At 40.6% G+C, this 27,632-nt stretch overlaps 1 protein-coding gene across 1 annotated transcript in view; it reads right to left on the minus strand.

Annotated features, from left to right (window-relative positions):
* CDH8 (cadherin 8) overlaps window positions 1–27,632 on the minus strand; it is a 334,727-nt gene that overhangs the window by 194,928 nt on the left and 112,167 nt on the right. The gene's annotated exons all lie outside the window — the stretch shown is intronic.

Genomic DNA, 27,632 nt, shown 5'->3' on the forward strand with positions numbered 1-27,632 from the left:
GCACATCAGAAAAGCAACAACACTGGAAAAATAGGTGAGACCTGGATACCTGTTTGCCTGGAAACCATTGGGAAAAAAATGTATTGGTGACTCTACCTGCCTAACTAAACTATTGGCAAAAACAAAAGAATACATGAAAGGCTAGGCATTAAGTTTACAAAAAGTGACTAAAAATTTGCCATCATCTTAAGGGTTTTTTTGTTTGTTTGTTTGTTTTTCAGATTGGGAGGATGAAAAAGGAAAGAAGAGGAAGAGTGAGATACAGAGAAATGGGCCGATTGGTTATACTTTAGTCCTGAGGCAGCACTGACCGATGTGATGTGGACCGTGCCTTTAAGTAGTTTAACCAAATATTAGCAGCAAGATTGCTATTTTACTTCTTCATCTTGCTCTTTCATTCCTTGTTTACTTCTTTCTTTCTGTTTGCTTTCCCTTCCTCAGTGTCTTCTGCTCATTCGGTAGATGTTTATTGATTGCTGTACACCTTCTAGCTGTGCTTGGCCCTGGGATATGAAAAACAAAGACGGACCCTTCCTGGCCTTCAGTGAGTTCACAGCCTGCCAGGGGGAGAGGCATGGAAGGAAATGTCACTGCGCGCAGCCTGTAGCTAAGATGCATCCAAGAGGCGGTGTGTATACAGAGGATACTGGCCTCCAGTCCCGCTGGGGGAAAGCGAAGGGCAGGTGAAAGGTGGGTAGATGAACCCTTCCCTGGTGGTGTGACATGACAAGCAGATTAAGTTCAAGGATATTCTATAATTTCAGGATGTTGACTTGGCCATGAGAAATGAATAGTGTGCATGGCTGTGTGTAGGTATGTGAAGGTTTTCATATTCCATCCCCAAATGGGGATTACATTAAAGTAAGTCTTCTTCCAAAATTGGGTACCATTTAGAAAACAACTCAAAATACATCAATTTATTTGTACAACACATTTGGTGATTATCAATTTTATTTAGATTTACTTACATTTTTAATCATGATGCCCTACTGGGAAAGAGTGATTTTGGTAGGCATTAACAAAGGTGAAAGCAAAATTTAGCAGATTTGAAAGGCACACAGAGAATTCTGGGGAGTATTGATTACACTACCAACTTTGTTTTAAAAATAACTGAAATGATAAAATAAAGTATTTCCCTCAGTTCAGTTATATCTCCACTTTCAATTCTTCCTAGTTACCATATTTAAGAATCTTAGGTGAAATAGGAGAAAAGACTGCATACACTTGCCAGTTGAATTTTATAACATCTGTGCCTTTCCAGCTCTGTTTTATAACATCTGTGAATTTTTCCCTTTTAACATTTCTACTACCTTTGTGTTTACCCTTTGGGCTAATTTGTAGTTGACCCCAGTAATAGAGCCCTTTTAACCAACATTTTGTAACAGACAACCATTGATTTAGTGTTCTTGCAGAATGCCTTAAAAATCAATGCACCCAGAAGAAGGAGCTGGTAGGACTTCATAATATCACATCTCATTTTTATCACAAATTTCCAATTTACCAAGTTCCTGTCTCATTATTTATACCAGACAGGGCCTGCTGATGAGATACATAACCCGCTCAGTCCCTTTTGGCAATCCATTTATAACTGAAGCACAATTAATATCTTTACAGCTGTTCTCCAGGCAGAAAGAAAAATGTGGCAGTGAGTATTTTGTACACGTTTGACTATAAATGTGTGGAATGAGGAGCACCAGGATATAGCCAAAAACCAGTGGAATCTGGGCTTTTCTTATTTTTGAATTCCCCAGAGAGATGTTTCCAGATCTACTTCATACAGGAGGGGAAGCTACCTTTACAAGCTCTCCAGATTTCCCAAGAAAATAACTAGGAATCAGAGTAATCATTAAACACAAATTTCACACATGATGCTCCTAAAAAGGAGAAGCATAAAGGGAAATATCACAATTCTATAGTTCCGTATCATTCTAACTTCTAAGTTTTTAATCCATAGTTAATCTCCTGTTTTACATTCACACATCAGTCTTTCCTTTTAATTAGCTACTGAACATTCCTATGAGATACAGAGGAACTGCTATGTTCCTGGCCCAAGTATTCACCTGACGCAACTATGTAGACCTCATGCAAACCCTAAAAATGGGATTTAGATCACTTTTAGATTCCTAAAAATTGGTAGCAATAACTGGGTATCAATAAATGTTTGGTTTTTATTTTATTTATTTTTATTTTTTGTTGGATTTATTGGGCTGACATTGGTTAATAAAACCATACAGGTTTCAAGTGCACAGCTCAGGAAAACATCGCCTGCACACTCCATTGCGTACTCACACCCAAAGTCAAGTCTCCTTCCATCCCCACGTATCTCCCCTTCGCCCACTGTCCAGCTGCCACCTGCTTCCCTTCGCCTCTGGCTATCGCCACAGTGTAGTCTGTATCTATGTGCTACATGTAAATATATACACACACAGAGGTATACACATATATACATACATGTGTGTACTCACATATATGTATTTGCTTACTCCTTTCATCAACTCAGTAACAGATGCGTTTTCCATGTGTATACTTGTAGTGTAATTATATAGCAAGCACACTGATAGTACAGCCGGACAAACAAAACACATATTTAGATAGACAGATAGATAGATAAATGATAGATAAATAAGTAGATAGATACATAGATATTCAAAATATTTGACTTAGTCGTTTCATCGTTTGGAAGTTGCCCTAAAGTAATACTCTAAAACATGAGCAAACCTTTTTTTCTTTTGCTACATTCTGATAGAACAAATAAATAGTTAAAAGCAGTTAGAATATCATTAGTAATAGTTATAGTAATGGTAAATATTTAAATGGTAAAAAAGCTAGATATAAAATAGAATATGCAAAATGGGAAAAAAAAAGAAAAATAAGAGCAAAAATACTGACTGCAAAGGGAACAGGAAAACTAAAATGTTTGGGTCACTAGCTTGGGTTCCCGGAACCAAGCCGGTTGTAACGGCAGAGGTGCGATGAGAGCTGCGACATGCTATGGGCTGTGTATCCCATAACGTGCACTATTCTATACTGGTCCCGTGCGACCGAAACACACAGGAGTCAAGAGCTCTTTGAGAATCAGAATCGGAAGGCGGTCACTGGCCATACTTTGAACCTACCAAACAAAGTACAAGACGTCAGAAAATGGAGATCTGTCCAGTTGCTCCGGATGAATGATTCCCCTACCAGGACCAGAGTCCCCTTGGGAGGCTGTACGGAAAATGCAGACAGATTCCCAGGCCCTGTCCCAGGGAAACCAAATCAGAAGTCAGAGGAGGGGGCGAGAAATCTACTTCACAACACACTGGCCCCTGGAACAGTTGTGTTTGTGAGTTAGAAAGAGAAAGGGGTGCTTCCACCCTTCAGAAGATTTTATGTCATTTCCAGTTGTAATTACAAAAGCAATACATACTGGGAAACACGACTCTTTTTAGTAGGTGACTCAATGAGACACCTTAGAAGGCACAGAAGTGAGAAGGCTAGGCTTTTAGGGCTGTGCAAGGAAGTGCTAGGGAGTTAATTAGCACCTGAATTCCAACAGTATGATTTAGCACAGATTGGGCATCCACCACTGAAAAGCTACCGGGAGAGCCTGGAGCACTGCTGAAGGTAACAACCTAAACTTCACTTTCGTAAGTATTACACCAATGTAATTTTTCTGCAGTACCAAGGCATGAGGACACTTCTAATTCTCTAAATAGAGAGCAGCTTGTATGCCTATGCCCGTTTGTTTTTCATGGAACTAAATGATGAATACAGTTGCTAATATTAGATAGATAATAAAAAGATGAGCTATTTAAAGGAGTACCAGAGTGTCTAGTAGACTCTTAATTTACATAAAGAAGCCTGAGGTAGGCTGCATTTCCCCCTGCACCTTTATGTGCTGGCACACCCTTCCCCCACAGGCTGGCGCTGTCCCTAGAAGGAATGAAGTCTTCTGAACTGCCAACCACATGGGCCACTTAATGACGACTGCTACTGAGAGCAGGTCCCACATGAAATCCCCAAATCGCCCACACCAAGGACTTCCGACAGAACGGCATGTGCACCAACTTGTCTCTTCCCTGTAACTAAGTAGTTGTGTGACCCAGAGAACACCCTCCTCACGGTTTCTACACTGGGTACTTCCAAATATGGTCTCCAGTCAACACCAGGAGTCCCACTTGGAAAATTATCTTAACCAACCCCAAGGATGTGATTTTTTCTTTTTAAAGATTTTATTTATTTATTTTTAGAGAGAGGGGAAGGGAGGGAGAAAGGGAGGGAGAGAAACATCAATGTGTGGTTGCCTCTTGCACTCCCCCCTACTGGGGACCTGGCCCGTAATCCAGGCACATGCCGTGACTGGGAATCGAACCGGCAACACTTTGGTTCACCGGCCAGCACTCAATCCACTGAGCCACACCAGCCAGGGCTATGATGTGGTTCTATCAATGGATCTATTTTCCTTACGTGGCAACTAGACACAGAGAGGTTAAATCAAATGGTTGAGTCTCTGTTCTTGCCAGGCTTGAAGCTAGAACCGGGGATTCAAGGATAGGAAAACAAACACAGCACTTGGCCTTGTGGGTGGACGTGTTTAAAAACGCTCTCGTAAGTTAGACAGCATGTCAGGTGACACCTCTCAGAGGGAGAAGTAGACAATTATAAACTTGGGACAACTCTTCAGTCTTGTCTTTTTTTTTCAGAATACATCATGCAGTTTTTTGTACTTTATTACTTAATATATAGCAGCATTATTTTTTAAAATATGAAATAGCTTTACGAATATTCTGATAGATGTGTCATGCCTGTGTAATTTTGTACGCGGAGTCCCTTGGCACACTACCAGGGGCTCTGCATAGGCAATCAGAGCATTCTAGCCATTCACTAAAGCAAGCGCGTCTCAAAGTGTGGTCTCCGGACACCAGCCTGAGCCACCTGCAGGGAATGAGTGAGACCTGAGAATCTCGGCTCCCCTCCAGACCTTCTGAATCATGAACTCTGAGGGTGAGGCTGCGAAACTGTATTCTAACCAGTTCTCCGCGAACTTGGGATGCAAACTCTAATCCAGGAACCAGTGTGTTAAGTGAAAAGTAACCTTAACAGTACCAGTACTGTTATCCCTGATCGACACAGGTATCTATGACCTAAAAAAGAAGCCACTCACTGAATGTGTTAGACAATGCTTCAGCTTCTTTTGGTAACCGTATAACTTTCTGAGTAAGGTAAGACAATTATGAAGTTTCTAATTTTATAGACAAGTAGACTGAAAATTTCCCCTGACTTCTTTATATTCAAAGGTTGAATAGAAATTACTGATGCTAAGAATTCTGGGAATATGTCTTCGGATGCTTTGCAACCTCTTAGTATGTGTTACATTTTCGGTTTGGTGTCAGGAAAGATATAACTAATAAATCTCCTTGTTTTCACCCGATGCTTTCCAGTAATTATAATATCTTACCACCAAATGGTAGGGTGTCATGACACGAATAGCTAGGGCTTCAGGGCGTTTTTTTGATGGTAAATTAAGAAATACAAGATAGAGTATTGTTTTCATGCTATTTATACTTTTTTCCAAAATTAATGTATTGCAACATATTTAAGCAGATTCATTAAAATTACATCGTGATATTTTGTACAAGAATTTAAATAAGCATAGATTTCCAAGCACAGAATTTCACAACCCCCTGAACGTTGACAAGGGCTGTTTCCCCAGCTCCCACAGTAGATTGGAAAATCTCTCGTTTTTTTATGCCAACTTCCTGTTCCCCCAATCATTCCACAAAGCACCCGCATACATTAGGGCTTGGGAACAACTAAATACCAAAACTCTGGACATTTTGCTTGCATGACACTTTTCAAATAACTTTCAAAAGGAAGTCTAAGCATGCTTTAATCCAGTATCAGGGGAGTAGCCTCTGCTTGCTTGGGCTCAGCTCTTTTCTTTCTAAATGCTTGTTCAGGGGACAGAGGAAGAAGCAAGACCGTGAGAGGAGATCACAGAAGAATCCCCTTATACACACTCTCACAATAAAGATGTTCTCCTTTCTCATCCCTAAACAAGTATCTACTCATCAACCACCGCTGACACATGAAGCTTGACTTTCCATCTGTGTCTGTCTGTCCCCTTCTCCTTACTTCTCATGGGAGCATCATTTTCCTAGATTTGGTGGGAAGGACGTGGAATGCACATTCAACATAATGATCAGTGTAGGTGGAGCTTACGGACAATAGCTGGAACAGACAGACTTCAAGCAAGTCACTAACCCTCTGAGTCGAATCTACTTATTTACTTCACCCACTTAACTGCAACATCACGAAGAACCAACAGGATAACAAATATATACAACACTGTTTCACAACGTGAAAATCTCATACAAACATGAAGAAATCCACACAGATAATTGTAATACCTATATTTACACATTCGGTATCAGGTCCCTTATATCTAAACCTCTGTCTCCATCACAGGCATAATGTCCCTTTTTAGACACCTTTTTTTTACTACATTTCTAAAACCCATTGAAATCAAACACGATTACTTCAAGCACCACCATAAAGCAGTAATTCCATCACCTTAGAACAAAACTACCTAATGCTGTATATTGCGGTTGGAGTTGGAACCGACAACACACTCATAAAGAAGAAGTCATTGGGGTAATGTGGAATATTAAAACAGAGGCATCCTAGGCATTTGCTGAAACTCAATCCTTTGGAACCTGATTGCCTTGAACGAGAGCTAGCAATATAAATAATTTCTCACCCGCGTATTTGCAAAGATACTACAAAATTAATGATTGCTCATGTTTCCATGAAGGCTTTAGAATTTGCACATATTTCCCTATGTGGGTATGTGTGGAGAGAAGACTACATTAGACAGAAAAGAGAATTCCCTTCAGGATAGCATTTATATTTCAGAGTAGACAGAGTATGAGTCAAGCTAGATATTTTTGTTAGACTCTACACATTTTTCTCTTTGATTTGGAAAGAAAGCATCATTTTCTCTCCAACTTAGCATATATCACACAAATTCACACACAAACACACATACACAGTAACGTATAGAAATGAGAGAGAATCTAGGGACAAGACACACGTGCGTGTGTGTGTGTGTGTGTGTGTGAAAGAGAGAGAGAGAAGGAATGTGTGCAAAAGGAAACACTACAGAATTTTGCTTCCTTCAAGGATTAAGAGAAATACTTCTGGAAACTGCATTAACCTGAAATTCATAAACAATACATAAAAAACTTAGAAGAAAGTGGACTATAACGAAGCTCTTACAAGTTCCTCTTTGTCACAGTTGAAAAAATGACGTGCAAACACAAACATGTATTGTGCTTGCTGTGTGCAAATCACTCATGCAAACGCCATGCCAAAGACATGTGAGCCATGGACCTGCCTTCACAGACCTGACCCTCTGGGCAGATACCAGGTGAACTTGAACTTCTCTTGGAATATTTATTTTATGTTTATTAGTGAATGGCAGGAGACTGAGTAATGAATTCCATTTCTATCCCCAGGGAAGGTATCCTAAAAAATGTGGCTCAAGGAGCACCCTGAATCAGTTATGCCCAAATTGAGATAGGATTTTGGACTTTTTCACCTGGTTTTAGGAATTTCAACATAACTACTGAAGCTTCAGTCTGGGGATAATGAGAAGTGAGAGACGCCATACTTGCCTTAAAGGCAGTGGTGATTTTGATAACAGTAACCACATGCACGTATTAAATATACAACGATATGCTCCTTCTGGATGTAGAGAATCATGCTTTAGCCGGATTAAGGAAGGGGCTTGTGGTAAGACCGGAGAGTTGAATCCAAGCTTCACTGAGTGTTTTGCTGTAAGACTCTAAACCCGCTGCTGTATTGCATTTTTGTAATACATGAAAGAGGATGGAAGGAAGGAAAGAAAAAAAAAGAAAAAGAAAAAACCCAAACAACTCAAACCCTGCCTGGCAGAGTTCTGGGCACGAAAGCAGATGAAGCTGCTCAGCACAGTGTCAGTTCACAGCAGCAGGGATGATGATGGTGACGTTAACCGTGTAGATTCACTAAGCACATACTGCGTGTAACACACTAACCTAGCTACTATACATGACATTACTTCTTACTCATCAGTTATTGAATGTCTCCTAAGTCACTTGTGCGTGTTCACTAGTTCCCAAAATAACAATAAAAAATACCATTAAAAAAATACATTGGATGTGCGGAGAAGAGAAACAATGAATCCAAATTTACATGTTTAACGAGGGCCTCTGTGGTCCACAATTCACTGCCTGGAGTTCACACAGTGTCTGCTGCCCCAGGTGGGCATCCATTCAGCATCTCATGTTATGCATTAAATCCTAGTTTATACCATGCTGTCTAAACTACTGCCTGAAGATTTTGATCTCTTGTATCTGAATAAGAATAATGTATTCATCCCTATGCACTGCCTAAGTTTCTAAAGCCACGGGAAAATAAAAGACCACGAAGCGAGTCCCATATTCCATTGTCCAAGTCCTACACAAGTGACATTCCTCAGACACAGACTGCTCCATGGCTACTCCCCAGCTTTCCACAATGTTCTTACCGCCAGTGACCAGAAAGTAAAAGACGATAATAATCACCTTCATTCTTATTGATTCATCAAGAGAAAGAATGTTCTGGTGAAAAATGGATTTCTTTGAAGTAGGAGGGAGAATCTTGAGAGTCAAAAGAAAAGCAAATGAAGGAGCCATGGCCATGTTCTCAGCTCGGCAGAGAGCACCTTCCTCGTTTCTCATCAGTCCAATTCGCGCAGGAAGACTGAAGACACGGTATCACCTCAAAGAAATTCCCTCTTTGTCACATCTCAGGATCAGCTGCCTTGTCACTCTGAGAAGCAATACAGGATAACGTTTCAACACTTAAAGAGCTCCTGTTTCTAACAGTCATCGACGTTTACTTCACCACTGGGTTTCTTGGATGCGGTCCATGCCCCGGCTACTTGTTAGCGTCCTCACAACTTGTTCGGTGCCCTGGTCATTGCTGAACCTCTCTCAGTCTCTTCCTCAGCACCTCAAGGACCACACATCATGAAAACGCAACGCTTTGCACACCTACGCTCTTTGCAGAAAGGTTATTTGTCTGTTTCCCTCGCTGCAACTGAAATCTTTAGAGAGAACCCTTGCTCGTTAACTTAGGCTGACCTTCCTTATTTTGTCTGTTTGTTTCAGACATATTTTCGGAGATACCTGCTATGTGTTTGGCTCTGTGACAGGCACTCAAAGACAACAAGGAGCAAAACAAGCGCAGGCTCTGCCAGCAGGGAGCTTCCAGCCAAGCACAAACAACTAGGCAAGTAATTAATCAATTATCATTTGTATGAAGGGAAAGACAGAATAAGATGAAATCTTTAACAGGCTTGGAGGAAGCGGAGATAAGCTGAGATGGGAAGGATGAACAGGAGGTAGAACCACCTCGGCCATGTTCATGGAAAGTGTGGAGATTCTGAGGCCTTCACACACAAGGAACAAAGAGCAGGTCTGCAAGGCAGAGTGCACAGCCTGAGAACACGGGAAGGATGGGTAAATGGTGCAGAGAATTCTCAGCCAGCCAGGGTATAAATTTTGAACTATATCTAAAAAGCAATGGAGAAACACTGAAGCTCTGTTTGCAGAGGATGCGTTAGAACAGGGAATGTAGTCACAGAAAGCTTTAAAATGTGCAGAGTAGGGAATACAGATGTCCAGGATGGAGGCTAGGCAGGGGTCCAAGTGAAATATAATCGTTTTCTTGGACTAAGGGTGGTGAGAGAAGACAGAGAGAAAAAAGGTGACCATATTAATTATAAAATGATTCAAGTCCACTTACGTTTATTTCTAAGAGCCATGGAAAGACACGCACAAGGGTGTGGCTAGGGAAAGCCATGTTCAAAACCAGGTTTTGGAAATAGTCATTGGTGCTACTGTAGAGCCAGAGAGGAGATGATCAATAATACAGATGACCTGGGACTTGCTTCTAAGGAATAAAATACAGCAAAGGTGACAGGTTGCCTGTGGTTGGGCAGATGTGATTATGATTCATGAGATGCTGATGCCAGACACACCCTCTTTCATTGGCTGTGTTCTGAGCTGCCGGATGGATCCTCCATGCAGCAAGGCGGGAGGGCAGCCACCCTGCACAGCAAAGGAACTGGGACCCTCGAGGACCTGAATGCTGACGGGAGCCTGGAAACTGTGGAATCGGATCCGTAACCCACTGAGACTCAGACAAGACCTCAGTCTGGTCCTGGCTGATGCTTTGGTCCCAGCCTTGTGAGATTCTAAAGTAGAGGACCCACAGGCCCCTTGAGTGGAACAACCCACAGGAACCGTGAGATAGCACAGCACATGTGTGTGGGTAAAAACCACACATGAAGCTTGTGGCAATATTGTTACACAGCAACAGTAATACACAGGTTTGGTTTTAAGTGAGCTGGTTGTTGCAAAGGCCCCTCGGTCTCACGTCCTATAGTCCTGGGGCTCAGAGGAAAGGTCAGAAACAAGACATTAGTCTTGGAGTGTAAATATAAAAAACAACAAAAGAGAAGGTGGGGATCCCAGAAACAAAGGGGAAGGCTATCATCTGTAGTGCAAGCGGCATGCCTCTTGGAGGCAGGTATGGTTAACATAGAACAGGGACTGTATGAGACTTTGCTTGGCATAAACCAAACCAGGAACATGCCTTTTGCATAACCTGTTACTGCAAAATACCAGAAGCATTCTTGCCCCAGGTGTACAGGGATCAGCACTGGTGAAGTCAATTCATCGCGACACAGGTGTGTCCATTCAATTCTCCTTTGAACCATTCCGACCTCACTAAGGGCAACTTCTCAGTTTTGTGCTAGTGCGTTTAACACCGTTCTGAGTTTGCCAACAGCCCTTGTATAGCCAAAACCAAGCAGGCCTGGCACAAGCACCTCCAGCAGGCAGCGGTGTCTCTACCAAAGTTAATTTACTTCTATATTTACCTATAGCTTATACTGTATTTATCTAATAATATGAATATGTTATTATATTCATCCAATATTATATTTATCTGGCGTTGATCTTCTATTTTTAGTACAAGTAGTAAGAGAAAGTTTCCTTTTAAATGACAGTTTACATAAATAAAATTATCAAGATTTCTCCTACATGAAAGGTTCCATGTCGGTTAATGACATAGTTGACACCAGATACAAGTCTGGATGTGAATCCCAGGAGACTGAGGGGGTTCAGCGCTCTACGAAAATCAGTCAGGATTTGCCACAAGACCCACGACTCCAGGAAATACTCCTAACCAGGCAGTCTTTCCATCCGCAGACACGGCTCTCATCTCTGCGACTTCACTGCCTGTAAAGGAAGGTGCTCCATGAATGGATGTTAAATGCATTCTGTGGTAACACTGGAGAAAGTGGAGAAATGGGGGTTGAAACAAAAATAAAGAAACTGGGGGAGGTCAAAGAGTCGTTTTATTTTGTTTTTGTTGAAATGAATGTAGTTTTAATAAGTGAATTCCTACTAGGAAAAAGGTGAGATTTATTTGAGGCTGACCACAGACCTCTTCGATGTCCCCCTGGACTGACCATTGGCAGAACTAAGAGGTGATGCTGGTGATGGGCTTGAGACACAACCTTGGCCTTGGCACAGGAGTCCCCACTTAGCTGCCCTGTGCTAGGTACCTAATGAAAAGCTACCCAAACTATCCTATCTAATATTAAAGTCACTTTCTAGAGCCAGGATTAAAAAAAAGAGAAGATAGGAAGGGATGAGAGGAACAGGATAAATGAATATAATAACCAGTATATTCACTGATTCATTCACACATCTAATGCATTTGGCAGACTTGGTTTCGAGCTTGTTTGGGGGATTGAGAGAAAGAGACCAGACACAAAAGCAAAAGCAGTGGATGTGCCCCCTTGTCTCAAACACAAAGCTGGCCCCAGTTCTCTGTGCCTTTAGAGGTGAAGAGACTGGCTACTCTACCGGAACAGTGACAGGAAGAAGGCTTCAGGAGGAATTTTGTGGGGCCAGCACAGTTCTGATTTTCTATTTAGGTGCTGATTACACAAGTCTGTTTAACACGGGTGCTGGTGCTATCATATTCGTTTTACTGTTTGGGTGTTACTCTTCAATGCAGAATCTAAAAAGATGGATGGGGGGATGGAGACAAGAAAAGGTGAACAGGTAGAAGAGCCTGAACAGGAACAGGAATTGCTGGCTATGATTACAAAATATCCGCTTTACCAAAGCCCTCAGGGCAAAATCAAGCAGTGGAGGTAACACCGGGTTCACATCACATGGTCTTAGACATTCCAGGTGGGCTGTCCCCCTAAAAGGCCCTCCCCATGCACTTCTGCAGCGTTGATCAGAGCTGGGAGACACCAGAAGAGCCCCTCTTAAGACGGACAGATGCCAGCACTCTCCTTCCCTTTAACTGTAACATTGTAACATGTTGCACACACATAAACGTGTGGGGATTATTTGATATTCTTTCATTGTCACTTGATGGTATCAGCAGCGCTGATAACTACTTAGGGATAGCAATGCCAAAAATGTATATATATCCCGGGGTGATTATCATTATTCAAAGGATTCTGTTAAGGTAAGGAAAAGGACAATAGAGACATGCTCTCGAATGAATTTTGCCCTGTTTTCGGTCTTGATCAACTGGCTTTTCTGTCAGAGTAATTTTAAACAGCACAAAGCACCAAAGACTGCAGGTTATCTTACATCCATTATTAGGATCTGTGAATATGAATGGATGGAGAAGTGGCATTGCACTCAGCATGAAGAGGCTTTTTTCAGACCGAACTGAGAATATTCCTTTTCTCATTTTCTCTTTCACTCCCAGTTCAAAGAGAAGCAGGATCCTTTCATAAGCCCCACAGAGGAGTTTGCCAGCCCCCGCTCTGGTTCTAATTTTCCCAGGAATGTAACATTTCAGTTCATTGTTTTTATGCAGGCAGCCGTCAATGGCTGCTAAAGGGGGAAATAACTTCCTCTTTTAATTTTACTGTATTATGAAGATACACACCCCATATTACTAATATCCACACCATGCCTTGCCGTGGGGAGCCATGATCACTCATAAGGGAGACCCAAAAAGAATAATTTATTCTCTGGATCCATACAAGGGGAAACTGTGCAGAATTTGAGTGGGAATAGTTATCATCTTTATATATTGTTTACATAGCCAGGGAGAAGGATACTTTGATATGCCCTATCTAATAGACTACAATTCCTCTGAATAACTCCTTTCTACTGGTACCTGCAACATACAATAGAATATTTCTTAGGCAATGTTTGTTTTTGAGAAGTAGAGTGTGTCCTTCCCCTTTCTGACTCATCATGTACGGACGGGGAGAAGTACCCCGGGAGCCAAAGATGGGAATCGTCTGAGATCAGTATGTTTCTAGAACCAGAGACTGAGAAATCCAACAAGAAATCGCATAGTCTCTCATTTTTCTTCTCTTTGTTACCTGCTTCGTCTCTTCCCTTTCCTGAGAAGTGTAGCTTTTCTTTGTTTCTCTAATATATACCACGAAAAGGTTATGTCTTTGACATCTTACCTGATGGGAACCTCAGTTCTTATATTTTTATGTTGAGCTACTTGGAAAGATACAATTTCAACCACCTCGGTCTTCATGGCGAACACCTGGGGTTAACCCTATTTGGACCAAATTTGGTCAAATGTCCATCTGTGGCCAGAATAGAAGCTGGCTATCCATATTATCTATGGGGCGGTGAACAGTCACTGGAGAATAAACACACTGTGGGTTGGACACTCAGAGGGTATTCACTGCAGCCTCAGAACAGGGAGATTCTCCAACCAGAACTGTGGAGTACAAACTACTCATTCCTGCGTTCCTTTCCGCACAAACATTCATAAAGCAGGGCTCAGCAGAGTGACAATGGAATCGGCAACCTGTGCTCGTGAGCGTTGTCAAAGTGTAGAAGCAGAAGGACCAATTTTAACCAGAAGAAAAGAAAAATAAAAGCCCTCTTGGGTAGCATTTCCCCAGAGCACAGAGATCTGGCATTTTAAGATAGTTCCTGCTTAGAACGTAGTCACCAGAACCCACGCAAGTCCTTCTCTTCATCTCTATATTGACGGATTGCTTTCTATGCCAGGTTTCCTACCGTTTTCTTTTTCTTTTTTTTTTACTTTTTACCTGATAACCAACACAGGATATCTTTACAGTATTTTAGATATCAATGAGAGGGCTGTATGGTCAGTATTTTGGTTAAAACAATCACAATTTTTTACAAAACTAAATAAAATCTCACCATAGGATCCAGCAGTCATATTCTTAGCTCCTTTCCCAACTTAATTGAAAACTTACTTCTGAGCAAAAACCTGTACATGAATGTTTGCAATGGTTTTTTTTTTTTTATAGTCACACAAAACAGAAAGCAATCAAAATATCTTTAAGTAAGTGAATGGATTAAGTAAAAATCCTGTGGTAATCTAGGCAATAAAATACTGTTTAGTGGTTAACAGGTGTGAACTACTGAGCCAGGTGAGGACAAATCTTAAGTGCATATTGCTAGGTTAAAGGTCTACATACTATATCACTCCATTTACATAACCTTTTAGAAAATACAGAATTACAGAGTCCGTAAGCAGATCAGTGGCTGCTAGGGACTCAGGCAGAGAGGCAGCTTTATAGGGACAGTTCAAGAGATTGCTCTCAAGGTAGTACAATTATGATCCTGTAGTGATGGGCATACGGCACAATGTAGTCATCAACGCCATTAGAATTTCACAGAGCAATGAGTGAACCTTAGTATATGTAATCTTTTTTAAATTAGGATGTTGGGATTTCCCAGGATGGAATGCAAATTGTGATAAAATAATATAACCATATTATAAATATACTTTTGAAGTGTACTGAAGGGGTTAGGGATAAAAGAAGCAGGCAAACACACATATACACATTTATACACATAAATGTGGGTTTATATACATGCACATATATAAGTATCCCCAAATATATTTGTTTCCCCTCTGTCAGCTGAGAGGCCTAGAAGAAAAATCAACCCAGTAGCAGCAAGTACGCTTAATGTTGATTTTGGCTTCTAACACCCCAATCAAAGAAAACAGGGCTCTTTGGAGAAATAGCTAATTCTATCATTGAGGTGATAAATATACAAGAAGAGCATGGAGCATCATGCAGTGCAAGAAACTAATCAAGTAAGTTCTAAAAAACAAACCCCCTCTAAAAAAGAAAACACACGCATGTCAGACAGTCAAAGGATTTCCCAATGGCCAAAGATGAAAAAAAAAATGAAGCCAGGAAATAAAGTTGTATTAGATTTTAATCCCAAATATAAAACATAAAATAACTCTGAGCTCATATTGAAAGAAAGAAAGAAAGAAGAGAGAGAGAGAGAGAGAGAGAGAGAGAGAGAGAGAGAGAGAGGAAGGAAGGAAGGAAGGAAGGAAGGAAGGAAGGAAGGAAGGAAGGGAGGAAGGAAGGAAGGGAGGAAGGAAGGAAGGGAGGAAGGGAGGAAGGGAAAAGGGGAAAGTAGGGAGGGAGGGAAGGAGGAAGGAAGAGGGGAAAACGAGTACTGTGGTTAATCAGGTGGGGTGTGCGGAGTGGAACTTCCACTCTTTACGTATGTGCTGCACGAGTGAGCTCCTCCGAAAGCATACAGTGTGGAAAGCGGAGAAACAGAGTAAATTTATAGTAGAGAAACCCGACAAACAATACTTCAGCCAGGTGGTCAAGGTTAACCTCGACAGGTCTAAACCTACTATTAGTATGTTCTTGAGATAATGTAATAACATGGCACCTTATCACAGCTGTTAAAATGCTGTGTTAATGTGGGTTCTTTAATCTTGACAAGTATGTCCTACACTAATGTAAAATGTTAGTAATAGTGGCAAAGTATGTGGGAACTCTCTGTGCAGTTTTACAACTTTTTTATAAATGTTAAACTATACTGAAATAAAAGGCTCATTTAAAAAACAAGAGGTTCCACATACTTGAACACACAGCTTCCCTTTAAACCACTCCATAGCGGAGAGCAGATGTTTACTCAATTCGTCTGTGGAGATACGACTCTACCTCAAGGCTGACACAGGGACTCAGCAGTTGGAGAAGAGAGAACATTGGTACCTGATTGAATAAATCTCTGGGTTTGAATTTGGACCCTAGGATGTCCTAATTAAGTTAATTTGATCAAACTGCATTAGTTTGCTCTGGTTGCCATAACACCACCACAGACTGGGTGATTTATAAAAGAGAAGTGTGTTTTCTCACAGTCCTGGAGGCTAGAAGTCCAAGAGCAAGGTGCTGGCTGAGTTGATTCCTCCTGAGGTCTCTCTCCTTGACTTGCAGATGGCTGTTCTCTTGCTGCCTCTTCCCATATTGTCCTTCTGTTTATGTGTGTCCCTGGTGTCTTTTTGTGCATGCAAATCCCCTCTTCGTGTAAGAACAGCAGTCAGATGAATTAGGGCCTGCCTGCAAGTCCTCATTTAACCTTAGTTACCTCTTTCGAAGCCCTACTTCAGATAGAGTCTCATTCTGAGGTCCTGGTGGGTGAGAGCTTCAATATGTGAATGTTGGGGACTGCATTTCAACTCATAACATGAATCCATTCTAGTTACATTTGTACAGTATAAATGTGATAGTAACACTTGACCTACATGCTATATAATCCACATATGATATATAATGTACAATAATTACACTTGACATTATATACTTGATATATATAATACACCCTTTTAAAAATCTGTATGGTGTTTTGACACAGTATCTAGCCTACAGTGGAAGCTAAATAAATAGTATCTGTCATGGCTTCAGTCCCTAGTTAGATAACCTGGGATTGTATTTCCAGAATCCCCTTCCTTACACAGTCAGCCTTGGGTTGAGCATCTGAGGATCTGCTTTGTTGCATCCATGGATGCAGAACCCAGGATGACAGAGGGCCAGGCAAGGGACATGAGCATCCATGGCTTTTGGCATCCTTGGAGGTGGGGGGCGGATCCTGGAATCAATCCCTCATGGATCCCAAGGGATGACTGTATTGTGCTGGGTAGGTCTGGCCTGAGATTTTAAAGACAGAAGTGCAGAAGGCAGATAGAAAGTCATCACAGGGTATTAAGTACTGGGACAGCTCATGCTAAATTCAGCAGATATTCAAGTTCACCATGTTGTCAGAGAGCAGAATCCAAGTTGCAGCTCCTTCAACAACTGTAGGATCTGTTCCTCCCATTCCCCAAATGCTGGGCCCGATATATGTGCAGTCCTATGAGAAAGGCATCCCTTCTCTTGTGGTGGCCCACGCCACAGAAAATTGAGGAGGACAGACAGACACAGCCTTCAGGTTGTCTTCTTGGATTCCACTGTATTCCAGGCCTCTCCCACTTCACCTTCAGCTTTCCTTCCCATACCCGAAGCAATGAGAGCAGCTCTGCCTAGATTTCTCTAGCAGCTCAGGAGCTGCAAATGGTCTGATCCCTGTAATAACTCCCTTCTTACTCTGTAGACTGTTAGTGATCCTCCTTGTCTGATGGCAAGCTCTCAGTTCTACCAATAAGATTAGCTGGAGCAAGCAGTGTATGGTTGCATGCCTCTGTTTTCTTTTTAGAAATGAGAGTAACAAAATTCACTTCATAAGGTTGTTAGGATTAAATGAATGCACACGAACAGTGTTTGGCATAAACACATTAAATATTAATTACTATGTAGGAATAAAGTAATTATTCATTATGCTAGCCTCAAGTGAATAGCATTGCTTTGGATTTCAGAAGGACTATGCACAAACATTTCAACACCTATTTCAAAGGCCTTTACTTTATGTATTCCCCCCTACCCTCCCCCGTCATATTTCTTGAACGCAAACCACTGCTATGGTTTGCAAAGATTCATAGTTGGCAGATAATGATGAGATTCGAAAAGCCAGACTTTGTTATAAAGAGAAGATTCCTGGGTCTCACGCTCCCTGATAAAAAGAAAATGAATAAAATCATCTCTAACATGGCCACAAACATGATTTTAGTGACTTTAAACTCTTCAAGTACAGATACAAGGAATGAAATCTCGTCCCCTTAGAATAAAAGACATATTTGAGACCATCCATATAGTCTCATTTACAGCCTCATGATGTCACTATTTTTGTCTTTTTTAGGATATCTAATTATACACCAAATACACACACAATTTATATCTTTTTTTCTCTATAAGTCTACATTCATATCTTTATCCTTCATTCTTTTAAAAGTTTGTGTATCTTCTCTACCATTTTCTAGGTATGGATCTCTGTGTTTATCTATGCATGTAGCTGCCCTGACACATAAGTTTCATCCTATTTTCTTCTCTGTAAAGATATTGGTAAAAAGAATAAGGGGAAAAGGCACATATCTCATAAAACTGTGATTGCTAACCAACCAAGAAATAAAAACATTTTGGTCTAAAAAGAATTTTTTAAATGAAATTTGTTGGGTGACACCAATTAACAGGATCACATAGGTTTCAAGTGCACATTTCTCTGACATGTGATCGGTACATTGCCTTGTGTTCCCGCCACCCACAGGGAGCTAAAGATCCAATGGCAACTTTTAAAGTCCAGTGAATCCAGGGAGTACAATGATTAAGCCCATGACACCCAAATATTAAACTTAAAGAACAATATTAACACACGTAGAGAGATGGAGGAAGTACAATCAGCTCTAACAGGCAGCGTCCCAAGAGGACACCATACTGCACTGATTTCCAGCCCTCGGGCTCCAAGAATTTTTTAAAAACTGCTGTACCTGACTATTGAGTCAGGGGCACTGGCTTCTTTTTCCTTAGATTGTTAAATAAAAAAAACGACCACAGCCAATGTAACAATAGCTGCCCAGAGTGAATGAATCAAAATCATACCTACTTTTTTCATCACGTCAGCATAAAATATATTTTGGGGTATGCCGCAGAATTTTAGTAATTAGTTTATATGTGCCATGAGATGAAAAATGTTGAAAATTGCTGGCATACACACACACAAAAATATATACTGACAAAGGTGTCCCACATTCATTTTCGGCCAAGACTTCAGAATTTCACAAATGTGTGTTTGGGACCTGCCCTGACATGCAGCAGATTCGTTTCTCTGACGGGCAGATGTGGGCAAAGGCTGAACTCTCTATGAGCTTTTCACTCCTCAGTCCCTCTAATCCATGATTTCCTGAAATGGCTCTGTAACAAAAAATTCATAACACGGTGAGTGTTGATGCTAATTCACAGGGCTGTACACACACACATGGCTTGAATAATTTAAGAACAATTTGCCCTTTGCCACTAGAATCAATAAATGTGTTGGATCCTAAAATAGCAAATCTCACACAAGAGCAAAGAGACGAGAGAGAAAGCAGGATCATGGGGTTGCCTGGGTGGGATCCCACCTTGGTTTCTCAACCTTCCATTTATAACAACACGTTTTTCTTGTGTGTCTTGATTTTTTCTCATGACAAGCGCAGATGTGCTGATGTGAGAATACTTTACAGTATTTGAAGTATCAGAAGATTATTTGAGCAGAAAGCAGATCTCATTTTCCTCAGAAGGGCTCCGGGTAGGCCCAGGTGAGGTGTTGGCCATAGGACATTTCTCTGCGTAGAGAGGAGTGAGGTGTAATTGTCAGAAAGTTGAACCAATAAATCCAGAAATCGGAAGAGCCAAAATGTGAGTGGGTAAAAGATATATTTATGAAAAACTTAAAGAGACAACACCTAGATAACCAAACTGAGAATCAAATTGTTATTCAATTAAATCAGGCTTAAGCCTAATAAGCAGGTGCAGGGACACGGTGGAAGAAAAGTTAAAAGGGAAAGAAACAGCACTTTAGCATTAGCTCTTGCTATGACTAGGCCGGTAAACCACTGTTTAATTGGAATATTGATTGGCTGACCTGGTTTAAAGGCACAGGTTGGGATATAAAATCAATGTTGCCTCTTCACATAGATATTGCTCACACTGAGCCAATGCTTTAATTTTAATCCTCTGAAACATCAGTTTAAATTATGAGATACCCATGAATAGGACAGACAGGTTCCTAAATTAGACCGAGGCACCAGAGCCCATTCCACAGGGAGTAACTGCTCACCTGTGGCTGTGGGGTTAGGGGCAGAGATTGTTAAATGTGTTTTCAGTAGGTTCAAGTTTCAGGCATCTATATAACTTATTGAAATACATTGTTGAGGCTCCTGAGCCAGTCCTGTAACAAAGTGCTCTAGAATTTTAACTCTTTGCAACTCACTAAAAGCTGGATGTCTAGAAAATTTGATCTGAAGAGCAACAGAAGCATATATAACATTTATAATAAAATTCCCTAAGCCATTCTACCTGTGTTAGCATATTTTTATGGGTTGACATTTGGATCAAAGAACCTTAACTTTAAAGAGATCAGAGATATGAGTTAACAATTAGAAGGTCCTAAAAATAGAGTTTCATTAGGGATAATACAATTGATTAATTAAATTACTGTGCTATCAATGATTAATGGAATTGTATCTTATAATTTAGGGAGAACAGAGGAGTAAGCATTAAAGCAAAGTTTGATGGAAGGAGTTTCCTCATATTCAGAAGGCATTCAAATCAACGTTGTTTATATTCCCACATTATACACCAACTTGCTCCCGGTCAAAATGTAGAAGCAACATAATGCCCCTTGGAAGACTAATACATTTTAGGTACCTCTCACTGTTAATTGCCGATACTTTCCCATTTGAATACTCTAGTAATTTGTTTCTTTGTATAGAAGCTTTATTTAAAATTGCCAAAACTTAAAAGCACCCAAGATGTCCCTACGCAGGTCAATAGACAAACTATGGTCAACCCAGACAATGGATTATCACTCATTACTAAAAAGAAATCAGCTATCAAGTCAACTGTCTACCTGTCTCCACAGAGGTATAGCTTCTATATGCAGAATGGAAACTGCACAATCCTCACCCCATCTCAGAGTTTGGGGACCAGAGCTGTTACATGCATTCATATCAGGTAGGCCAGCTGGATGTCTTTTGAGGGTGTTTATTTCAGTCTTCATGATTTCCCTCCCATGTTTTCCTAAAGAATTTCAGTTTTGTTCATCACTCTGAATCGAATATAAGACAAAAAATATAATCAAAATCACCAACATACATTTTTGACTTTGCCTCTCTCCCCTTTAAAATAGAGAAATCTGCTGAATTCTCTTCATATCTAGCTAAGCGAAAAAGCAAGCCACATCCTCTAAATTTCAAGAAAAAAGTATGTTAGGTTTAAGAGTTTGTCAGTATGAACATTTTTTAATCTTTCAGGCTTATGTGACATAAACTTTTTCTTTAATAATAAAAACGAATATAAAAATGAATCTCTTTAATTATTACTTTGGGAATCTTCTTTATATCAGACTAACATATGTAGTGCACAGTGACAGGAATAACAAGCTAATAATCCATGTAAGCTATAGCTATTTCAACTTTCATTTCAGTCCATAGAAATTGCAAATTTCACTAGTTAATTGCGTGCTAAATTAGCATGTGGCATTGCATAGAGATGGTTCCGAGGGAGGGGAGAGGGGCTGGCAGTTGAATCAACTGTCAGTAGCCCATGATGCAATCACTCATAACCATGGGATGGAGCCTCCATAGAAGCTGAAAGGACAGTGTCAGAGAGCACTTACGGAGGCTCACAACTGGAGATTTGGGGAGAGTGGTGCAGCTGGGGAGGGCACAGAAGTGCCACACCCTTTCCTGTGTGCCTTGTCTGATGCGTCTCTTCCGTCTGGCTGTTCCTCAGTTCTAGCCTTTTATAATAAACTGATAACCTAGTGAATTCTGTGAGCCTTTCTAGCAAATGGCTGTGAATTCTATGAGCCATTGTAGCAAATTAATCAAACACAAGGAGATGGGTTATGGGGGCTTCTGATTTATAGCCTGTTGGTTACAAGCACAGGTGAGAACCTGGACTTGGCCATTGGCCTGTGAAGTGGGGTTGGGGTCGGGGTTAGGATATGCAGCCTGGTAGGACTGCCTCAACGCGTAGTATCTGATGCTGTCTCTGGGACAACAGTGTCAGAATTGAGCTGAATTAGAGGACACCCCGAAGGTGTCCAGGAATTCCTTGGTGGTGTATGGGAAGGCCCCCTCTCACATAAACACATCCACAAACCACAACTGGGTCCAGGAACCTAATCTATTATTAAATTATGATACACTTGTACTTTAGAGACTGAAGTATAGAAAGCATTTTGCTTTCCTTTAACGCAGTGTTTATCAATCAAATTTGGCTTTTCAGTAAACCTATTTTGAATACAGATCGAAAGATGTTGCCATAGGTCTGTTACACATTAAGAAGTGATTTAGGTCTAGAGGACAACAAAAGCAGAGAGCAGTATATAGTTCCCTGCCTCTACTCCAGACTGTCTGTTTGCTGTCTGAACTGTTCACTGCAAAAGCCCTTAGGTGTGGCTGGAATCCATGTGAGGGCGGGGAGGGGGAGGGGCAGTGGGACCACTGGTAAGCACATGTGCAAGGGAGTCAGAGGATGAGCAGGAGGCGCAAAGGTGATTCAAATAATAAATATATGGAGCATTAAAAAACCCCTCAACTTTCTCACTGTTGGAAAAAGAGAAAAAAATCGGAATGAGCCATGTGGTATTGCTTCAGTACTGGAGAGAGCGAGAGGTGAACTCAGGATACAGCACCGATTTGATCCTTTTGCTGTAAAAAGACATTGTTGGGACAATGGGAGATATCTTACTGAGGGTGGTGCATTCCACAGCGATGGTACAGCAACATGAACTTCCTTACGCTGATGCTTGTGTTGTGCTGTGTAGAGAAACATCCTCGTGGGAAGGACTTACTCTGGCTTCCCATGGGATGGGTGTCCTATCAGCCACTTACTGTCCAGTAGTTTGGGAAAAATAGATTTGGACAACTGCATTTGCAACTTTCCTCTAAGATAAAATGTGTTCCAGATGAAAGGTAATAAAAAAACAGAAAAGCAGGAGCACACATTTTGTATGGGCCTCTCACCAAAGGAGGATTTAAGGATGTTTAGCATAAAAGGACGTAGTCACAAAGAAAAGGCATAATATTAAAGATAAGAGAAGACAGAAGAATGAGAATAGCACAGAGAAGGAAAGAGTCTGAAATTATTTTCAAATTTGAACATTTTTCTTTTGGCTGAATTACTCTTCAAGAAGAGTAAGTTTACCTGTACATTGTGTTCTGGCTTTCATAACCTCATCGGTTATAAGCCTCTTACACATCTTTCTTTGCTAAGTCATCTCTTGAACTGCTGCTATTTCGATCATTACTTTCTGGTGGAGAGTGCATTCTCCTTTTGCATGATCTAGACTTGATCCCGGTTTACTCTCTTTAGTCTTGTCCTTTATTATATTAATGGCACTTCAGCCCCAGTTATTCACCACATTATTCTTAATTAATTTCATTGTTGTAAATTCCTATGTGATGTGTTGTTCTTACATTTTTAAAGTGCTTCTATTCCTATCTTGACAGTTGTGTAGAACTTCCCCAAACTTCTCCCTGTCCAAATCCCATCCTGGTTCTTCAATTTAGTTTGCAAAGCTGGTCTCCAGAGCACCTCCACCTTGGAAAAACATTAGTGATTATTAATATGCAGCGGAATCTTGGTGCTCACGTAAACCCAGTTCCCTAGAGATATTATGAAAGATTAGTCAAGCGTACTGGTTAAACCCCAGAGCAGGTAAAGTCAGATGTCTATATTTAAATCCCTGCTCCTCCACTTGATATCTGGATTTGGATTAGCTATAATTTCCCCTGGTTTTCTGATTTAAAAATAATGAGAAGTAGGGAAGTTAAGAGCCCTACCAATGTTGTAGGATTGTTGTGGATATTAGAAGCATTTAACATAGCTTCTGGCATACAGCAACTTTTCATTACACATCAATCATTATTGGAGGTGCCCTGAATCTAAGAGTAAACTAAGAAAATCCCAAGCGTCCTATTTTATATAACTGTGTACTCGAAGATGCAATAACGCCTACCAGCTTAAGCACTGCAAAAGTTGGTCCCTGCCCTGGCTGGCGTGGCTCGGTGGATTGAGTGGGGGCTGCAAACCAAGGGGTTGGCGGTTCGGTTCCCGGTCGGGGCACATGCCTGGGTTGTGGGCCAGGTCCCCAGTGGGGGCCACATGAGAGGCAACCACACACTGATGTTCTTCTCTCTTTCTCCCTCCCTTCCCCTCTCTCTAAAAATAAATAAATAAAATCTTAAAAAAAAAAAAAGGTTGGTCCCCCTTTATCCACAGTTTTGCTTTTCATGGCTTCTGTTACCTGTAGTCAACTGTGGTCTGAAAAAATCAAATGGAAAATTCCAGATATTTTGAAAGAGACCACATTTACATCACTTTTAGTAAAGTATATTGGCATAATTAGTGTATCTCATTGTTAGTTATTGGTGTTAATCTCTTATTGTGCCAACTTTAGGAAGTAAACTTTATCCTAGATATGTATGTATAGTATGTATGTATGGTTTTTTTCCTAAAAAACCAGGATGTGCAAGGTTCAGTCCTATTCTCTGTGGCAGGCATCCAATAGGGGTCTTGAAATGTATCTCCCGCAGATACAGGGAGAATACTGTACTTGGTTTTCTCATCTCTTTACTTCTACCTTCACTAATATGCCCTCTTGAATAAAATAGAGTTCGTTCCAATATGCACATTTGTGAAACATAAAGTTAAGGCTCTTGAGCATTTGTATCATACAGGCAATGTATATCGTATGGGCAATTTTTTGATTCACACTAGTAAGACTCACAAGTGGACAGTTGGAAAGAAACTAATATCTCTTTCAAAATAATCATTGAGCTTTCCCAAACCTAGGTTTTTAGGTAGATATTATTGTGCACATTATACAGATAGAGAAAGTGAGATTACATGGCTTATGCAAGCAGAAGGCAAATTTCAGGCCATATAATCTGAGGTTCCGTTTTAAAATCAAATAAAAAGCTTATTTTACCCAAACCCAGGTGTAGACATAAAAACAGGGTTAAACACCCCTCACTCCAACGTGAAATAGCATTGAAAATACCTATTTAAACTATCTGAAAATTGATAAATGCAGGTAAATTTTCATTGAATAACCAACTTCAACAGAGCTAGCTTGGTGCCCACAGTAAAAATCAGACAAGCTCACATGTTGCTCTTTAGGTTGTTTCGTTAAAAAAGTGAATTCTCATCAAGTTCTGCAATTCACAGTCGAATATAAAAGAGCTATATCTCCAGCTCCCAAATAAGATATTTTAAAAATAATTTAGCTGCCATTTGGGCAAATATACGTGTGTGTTTTGTCTGGACAGCCTGTCAACTGGCAGCCAGTTCTTGAACATCCCATTCATTTCCATTTAATATTGGTAAATTTCTCAATGAGAATTTTATTTTTCCCGTTCAGCGCAGTGAATTCCCCTGGTCCTGGCTGGCATTCCTTGGGACGCACAGGTGCAGGGGCTGGCATTTCTGCTGTAGCGAAGAAAGAAAAATGAAAGGAGGAAGGAGGGGAGGGAAGAGACAGGCTGGCAGAGCACAGTGAGGAGAGAAAGGAGATAGAAGTGACCTTCATCCTGATATTCACCTTCGTGAGAAATGAAGGGAATAATTCACACTTGACAATAAAATAGTGCAGCTGCCTCTGCTTCCTTTAACCAGAGAGGCTGGAGTCAAACAGCAACCACACACCCCATGCATAAAATCAATACATACGGGAAGGTCCAAACGTAAGGTGGGAAAGAGATTAATAAAAATAATTTTTGAAAACCACCACCACAACCAATTATCGAATGCTTGTTTACTTTCTGGCACACCTTGACCTTGTATGTTATCACACAGTTCTCACACAATGAAAGCAAGATGGAAATTATTATCTTCGCATGGTAGCCAAGGAAAATGAGCAGTAATCTGACCTCCCTGAACTTCAAAGTCAGCCAGATAATAAGGGATAAAACCAGGATTCAAAACTCTATCTATTTAACTTCCCAGCCTATTCTTTGAACTATAGTACAGCCCATGCAGTTTTTGAAAGAGATGTCATAAAAAAGGCATTTTTTAAAGAAAAATAACTGTGTATGTTAGTGTAGGTTATTTCCTTTAGTTTCTACTTTCCAACCAAGAAAAATGTTTTAGGAAAACATTATATACTGTGTATTTATAGGTGCACATACATGTTGCATAATGTAGCTAATAATATCTTTACAATCCTTTCCTTAGCTGAAGTTGACCTTGGAGTCTGCCAAAGTTGGAGTGGGGGAACTTCTTTCTCAAAATATTTATTAGGCACATGACTCATATACACAGAAATGGAAGCCTCTGACACATTTACAATAAACAGATATAGACTTGGCCGTTAAGATGTACAGATCATAACAACAAGGCAAAAGTAACAACGTCCCTCTTCACTGCTGGTTAGCAACTAAAATAAAGGGTTCTTTGTGTATTGTAGGTGCCGATAGTCTTTTTAATTTGCTCTAAACCAGGAGAAGCGATGAAGGAAGCAAGTTCTCTGCCCTAAATGAGTGATCAAACAAGAACAACGAGAAAAAAAAATCTAGTGTTCGTCAGTTTCTGTTTGCATGTCAGAATTGGAAAGAAGTAGACCCATGGAGATGTTTTTGCTTGTCTGGGGTTTCTTTTTGTGCTAATAGTAACAGTAGAGAGATAACTTTCTGCTAAAAAGCCATACAAGTTTCCCTAGAAATAGTGTCATTTCAATCATCCATAGAGAAGCCATGTGATCTGATAAGAAGAAAGAATTAATAAAAGTAGAATTCCATGCACAAAAGATAGACAGAGTAGAGTCTTGGCAGGAGAAATATCTGGGTGAGATGTGAAACCTCACAATCAATTCTGATTTGCTGCTGCAGTGAGTATATGTACCAACGCTATACGGTGAGTAAAATAGAAGCTGTCAAATAAAGCCAAGCTACTTAACTAATTCTGCCCTTCCATTTATGTCTCGGCTTGTGGTCTTCATTTGTCTCATCATGTTCTCCTTTAATTTTGATGTACATATCCGTGTAGGTTGCCCCAACTGTAAATTAAAACTAAGTAGGGTCTATATTCCTTACATAAGAATGCCTCTGGGGGTTGTGCACCCTGAATTTTGGACCCTGCCCGCTAATTTGGTCAGATAAGGGAGAGCTCTCTATATAGAGTCTGGGTGCTATCAGCGGTTTTTCCAGGATCAAGGCCAGGGTATGGGGAGAGATAAGCAGATGAAAAACAACAACAACAAAAAAGAAGGACTAGAAAATCACGTTTTGAAATATATACTGCTCTGTAAAATGTAATAGACACTTCAATGGCTCAGAAAAATTGGGAGCGGGCCTTTGGGGATGGTAGCGCTCCTAAAAATGAGTTCAGTTAAGGTAAGCCAGCCACAGCACAGAAGTCTCTGGTAACCGATTTCCTAATCCACTCTCGACTCGAGCCACCGACTCAACTCAATATCTGGCTGCCTACAGACCTAGACATTTCTCTGTTTCTCTATGCACCGCATCTGCCTGTGAATATACACAAACAAATAATTAAACATCAAGCAAATATCAATAGGATTAGTCTGGCATGTTGGAACAAATCTTGATAAATCCGCCTCAGTAACAATACTTCAACTACAAATCTATGAGAGGCATACAAATTCAGCCTATTGAAGCACTCTCGGGCA

Source organism: Desmodus rotundus, chromosome 12 (genome assembly GCF_022682495.2).
Source record: "Desmodus rotundus isolate HL8 chromosome 12, HLdesRot8A.1, whole genome shotgun sequence".
Classification (NCBI taxonomy): Eukaryota; Metazoa; Chordata; class Mammalia; order Chiroptera; family Phyllostomidae; genus Desmodus; species Desmodus rotundus.